We start from the raw sequence: 6,315 nt of genomic DNA, 5'->3' as shown, positions 1-6,315 counted from the left end.
ATGCTAGGAGACTACAAATGTCATATTTGAAGTGTCCAAAACTCAGCGGTTATCCTTATAGCTGCCATTTTGTTTTTTTCACTTAAAAATTTTTATCTCAAGAACGAAATGTTGTATTGATCTGAAATTTGGCATGAATATTTATGCTATAAAGACTCAACTATAAAAAATAAAAAAAAAATTTTCGTTGAAATTTTTCAAAATGGCGGCCATTTTAAATTTTTGATGGCGAATATCTCGAAAACCGTCCATTTTACAGAAAATTTACAAGAGACAAAAAAGTTAGCAAACTTTTTCACGATTCCAATGATACCTAATTTATTAAGATTGGTCGAAGAATAACAGAGAAATTGATTTTTTTCGTACTGCATGCATGACCACTTTTCACCATTTAAAGATCAATATTAATTTTTTAATTCCAGATGTATTTAAGATGAAGCTTTGAAACTCGGTATGGCTCCATATGGGCAAACAGATGATTTTACAATGGTTTTCAGATGATAATGTTTGTCTTGTAAAAGTATTGTTGTTTCATTAAAAGTAAAGAACCAGATGTAGTGCTTCCTATTTCTTAGTCTCACGTTTCCTAGGTCTTATTTCTATCTTAAATTTCCAGTTTCAATATTTTCTTACGTTGCTTCTACACAAATATTTAATTATTGTAATGGAATTTAGTTCGCTGGAGTACACCGATATTCACTTCATGTATGGAGCAGCTCTTGGCAATGCGACCGAAGCAAGAAGAATGTATGCAGCTGCATTTCCAAACCGCCGTCTCCCTTCCGACAAGGTGTTCACAAGAACTCACAATCGGCTGAGAGAAGTTGGTTCATTTGAACGGAACAGGGTAATTGCTGGTAGGCCTCGAGCAGTTCGAAATGTTGCTTTTGAAGAGGAAGTATTGCAGAAATTCGATTTCAATCCTAGAACGAGTACAACGAGTACGAGTTGCAAAGCAAATCAATTCAAGTGCTTCTTCTGTGTGGCGTGTACTAAACAAGGAAAGACTTCACCCCTTCCGCTTTCAAAAAGTTCACTCATTGGTTGAACGCGACTATGAGCCAAGAGTAAACTGTGCCCGTTGGTTTCTTCAGCAAGACATTATCCAACCAAATTTTCTAGAAAATGTGTTATTTACCGATGAGTCCAGCTTTACAAGAGAAGGAATCTTCAACTCTCGCAACAGTCACGTCTGGGCCTTAGACAATCCTCATGAGGTCAAAGTGCGTGGTTATCAGCATAGATTTTCGCTGAATGTTTGGGCGGGTATCTTAGGTAATCGCGTGATTGGACCATACATTCTTCCTAATCGTCTGAATTCTCCCACGTACATTACTTTTTTAAGAGACATACTACCAGAACTTTTGGAAGATGTGCCTCTTGCAAACAGATATAATATTTGGTTTCAACATGATGGTGCCCCTGCTCATTTCGGAAATGTTGTTACGGACTTTCTGAACATGACCTATCGTCAGCGGTGGATTGGGCGGGGTGGACCAGTACCGTGGCCCGCACGTTCACCTGACCTCAACCCTTTAGATTTTTTTTTCTGGGGCCATATGAAAGACCTTGTTTACAGCACGCCAGTAGAAAACGAAGAAGACCTTGTGGCAAGAGTGGTTGCTGCAGCAGGTGCCATTCAAGATGATGAAAATGCTTTTATAGCAGTTCGACGGTCCATGATTGAAAGGTGCAGACTGTGTAATCAAGTTGAAGGACGGCATTTTGAGCAATTGCTGCATTAGTATCAGTGAACCGATTTGAGTGAAATAAATATTTTTCAATGTAAAATAAAATTTGGAGGAAAGTTATTCTTGTATATTTCTGTAATAAGAACGGTTTTCATGAAATTATAAAAAAAATTAATATTGATCTTTAAATGGTGAAAAGTGGTCATGCATGCAGTACGAAAAAAATCAATTTCTCTGTTATTCTTCGACCAATCTTAATAAATTAGGTATCATTGGAATCGTGAAAAAGTTTGCTAACTTTTTTGTCTCTTGTAAATTTTCTGTAAAATGGACGGTTTTCGAGATATTCGCCATCAAAAATTTAAAATGGCCGCCATTTTGAAAAATTTCAACGAAAAATTTTTTTTTTATTTTTTATAGTTGAGTCTTTATAGCATAATATTCATGCCAAATTTCAGATCAATACAACATTTCGTTCTTGAGATAAAAATTTTTAAGTGAAAAAAACAAAATGGCAGCTATAAGGATAACCGCTGAGTTTTGGACACTTCAAATATGACATTTGTAGTCTCCTAGCATCCAGGTACAATACCCTAAAATTCTCGACACTACTTCTGAAACACCCTGTATATATATATATATATATATAGGGTGATTCATAATTATGGTAAAATAATTTTATACGTGATAGTAGAGGTAAAAATAAGAAAAAAAGTTCTTATAAACATATATCCATAAACGCTTCATTAGCGAGCTATACAGAGTGAAAGATTTCGCCCGAAATTCAGTTCCTCTGGTGAAACACACCGATGCTGAATTATTTGGAGACTAGTTTTTGGAAAACTTATGCTGGATTCATATGGAAAAATATCTGAAAAATTGGATAAAACTAGTCTGGAAGCTGTAGTGTGAGTAGTTTTTGAGAAAAAAGTTGAAATATGCAAAAAATCTAAGTAGAAAAACACAGACTTCTACATTTGATGCCCAATAACTTTCTTTAATGACCAGTAAACAAATAATTTTCCGCAATAATTATTGTAGAGAATTTAATTCTGAAAAGAATTATGTAAGCTGTGTAAACTGAATTCAAATAAAAGTTGAATAAAATGTATTCTTATGTGGTACATTACACCACAAAAATTTGCTGTTTTATGAAGAGAGAACTAATAACTCATAGGTTGTAGCTGATTATGCTCAACCTATGAGTTATTAGTTCTCTCTTCATAAAACAGAAAATTTTTGTGGTGTAATGTACTGCATAAGAATACATTTTATTCAACTTTTATTTGAATTCAGTTTACACAGCTTACATAATTCTTTTCAGAATTAAATTCTCTACAATTTTTATTGCAAAAAATTATTTGTTTACTGGTCATTAAAGAAAGTTATTGGGCATCAAACGTAGAAGTCTGTGTTTTTCTACTTAGATTTTTTGCATATTCAAACTTTTTTCTCAAAAACTACTCACACTACAGCTTCCAGACTAGTTTTATTCAATTTTTCAGATATTTTTCCATATGAATCCAGCATAAGTTTTTCAAAAACTAGTCCCCAAACAATTCAGCATCGGTGTGTTTCACCAGAGGAACTGAATTCCGGGCGAAATCTTTCACTCTGTATAGCTCGCTAATGAAGCGTTTATGGATATATGTTTATAAGAACTTTTTTCTTATTTTTACCTCTACTATCACGTATTGAATTATTTTACCATAATTATGAATCACCCTGTATATATATGGTACTGAAAAAACATGTAGTACGAACTGAATAATAATACAGAGTCCTGCATATCCAGACGAACACTCACAACCAGGGGTGATCTTCAATGGATATAGGCGGATTGGATGAGCCGCGATAGTGATATAGTGAGCGAGTGAGACAAAATTATGCCTCAGCTGTTGAACTATTGCCACTGAAATCACGAGGAATATTATCCATCAAGATATTAATCTATGATAATTTTTAAATGATATTTTTTCTCGCGGAACTTTACGTTCAGTATTAATATTCCAAGTTGTGTAGACTAGTACATAGAATTAGTACGGTATATTAACAAATATTGTAGCGAACATAGTATATTATCTTAAATATAAACTACGGTATTTATCGTTTACAAACTACGAGGAATATTATCCGGCAAGAAATTAATCTATGATTATTTTTTTCTCGCGGAACTTTACGTTCATTATTAATATTCTAAGTTGTGTAGAATAGTACATAGTATATTAACAAATATTGTAGCAAACATAGTATATAATCCTAAATATAAACTAGGTCATCTAAACTAAACATCCTAAATATAAACAAAGCCTATATTATAATTTCCTCTTTCGTTATAAATTATCTATGCTTTTGTATTCCTGAGCGAACCTCGGTCCCCCGATATTAAATATTAGATGTGATATTGTTAATATGTAATGTTAGTACAACAATCACGAAAGTCATTTTCATGATTACCACCTGTGTACTGGGTTCGCCTGTTGGTCAAGTCGAGCTATTGGTACCCACCCAAGTAATTACAGTAATTTCATTTTTTATAAAATTTACCCTTGAGACAGAAATATTGTGCAATTTCTCCATAATAAAGGTGAAATTGAAACAATCAGTTCCACATAATTTAGATTTATAATACTGTCTTCCACAATATTTATTTGGAATTCATGGTGAATTAATCATTCATGCAGATGATTACATCTAATTCCTGCGTTAAAGACCCTCCATTATAACAATGTTGTTTAAACTTATTATATTTGAACAGTTAGGTATAAGTTATTATTATATATGAGGTTTTATTGGTAAGCTATATATTTATAGACTATATTTTAAGTTTTATATTATAATCCATGTTTATACACATATATGTTATCCATGTTACACACAGCTTACAGTACAAATATATTTATATTATTACTAGCAGGAACCCGTGCTTCGCAAGGATCTATTTTCAAACTTGATAATCTGAAAACTTGATGGTAGGTAATGAAGTTTTGAAGTATTGAAAATAGGCCTATAACCATTCTTGGTTAATTAAGAATCTAGCAAATTTGCCTATATGCAAAATTTCAAGTTAATTAGTCCAGTAGTTCAGACGTGATGATGAAGACGTGACGTGACGTGACGTGATGATTATTCTATTTACATACTGTTATGAAAACTGTAACTGTAACTGTTATACTGTAACTGTAACTGTTATACTGTAACTGTAACTGTAACTGTTATACTGTAACTGTAACTGTAACTGATTATTTTATTTACATACTGTTATGAAAACTGTAACTGTAACTGTTATACTGTAACTGTTATACTCAAAGACCTTAAAGATGCATAGACTCACAAACAGCGCTAGTGTCGTACTTGGAATTGAAATCCGCCATTGAGGGGGCAACCCATAAGATTATTACATACCAATGCCACCAATGCCTTTGTGATCTATTGTATTACAAATATATATAGATATAATATCTCGTGCTAAAATACCCAAAAAAACATACCCTAAAATACATTGTGGGTCTATATCTCTTTAAGGTCTTTGGTTATACTGTAACTGTAACTGTAACTGTAACTGATTATTTTATTTACATACTGTTATGAAAACTGTAACTGTAACTGTAACTGTTATACTGTAACTGTAACTGTAACTGTTATACTGTAACTGTAACTGTTATACTGTAAGTGTAACTGTTATACTGTGACGTGACGTGACGTGATGATTATTTTATTATAGATATAATATGGTTAACGACTGCAAGAGATAGGAGTGTGGAACAGAATAGTTGTGAAACTATGATAGTGCCAGAAGTGTCTCAAACTCAATAGTAGGTACTACATGAACTTTTTGAAAGTGATTTGAAAAAAAAATGTTAAAACAACAGAACTGAAAGTTGTCAACCTTATCATTCTACCTCCATTTAGAGAGGCTTACTTTGTTTGAGCCGGATAAAATCTTATAATGGAATGAAACTTTGGGAATACGGTATGTTGTGTGAATATTGGGGATGGTTTCTGACCAGAAATTTTAATAGGTGGCTAATAATGATTATTCATTAATCCATTTCACAGACCTATGTTTTCGAAATTGTCGGCCTAGCGGCTACCGAAGAATGGAAAGATGGTCATGATTCAAGATCATATTGAGATAATATGATTTAGCATCCAAAGTTACCAGCTGTAATAAACACGTCACCCTATGATAAATTGTGTAGGCTACTGGTATTACAACGGTAGTTTGGAGTTGAAGTGTAGTTGATTGGTACCAGCTGTAGATAATGGTTCCTTAGAAGACCTATACAAATAATTATCACTCCCCTATCATTGAGTAACCGGAAAATGTTGGAAAAAAATTATTCATCTCATGGAAGAGAGTTGTTCATATTGCATTCATTAATGGCAGAATAATTTACAATTTTTTTTCAATTTAGCTTAGCTTATATTCATCCTAAAATGGAAGATGGAAAGAATATGTAATTCCTGGTGATTCATCGTACATCGCATATTTCCTGGACCATCTATTAACAATCAACAACTATGAAAACATTGAAACTTTGTGTGCCGAAATTTATTTTTTTTTGAAATTATAACTTTTCCAAGATAAAATTTTATTAGAGTGCTGGATTAACGTTGTGAT

This window comes from Nilaparvata lugens, chromosome 2 (genome assembly GCF_014356525.2).
Source record: "Nilaparvata lugens isolate BPH chromosome 2, ASM1435652v1, whole genome shotgun sequence".
Classification (NCBI taxonomy): Eukaryota; Metazoa; Arthropoda; class Insecta; order Hemiptera; family Delphacidae; genus Nilaparvata; species Nilaparvata lugens.
Note: the sequence above shows the minus strand (reverse complement) of the source record.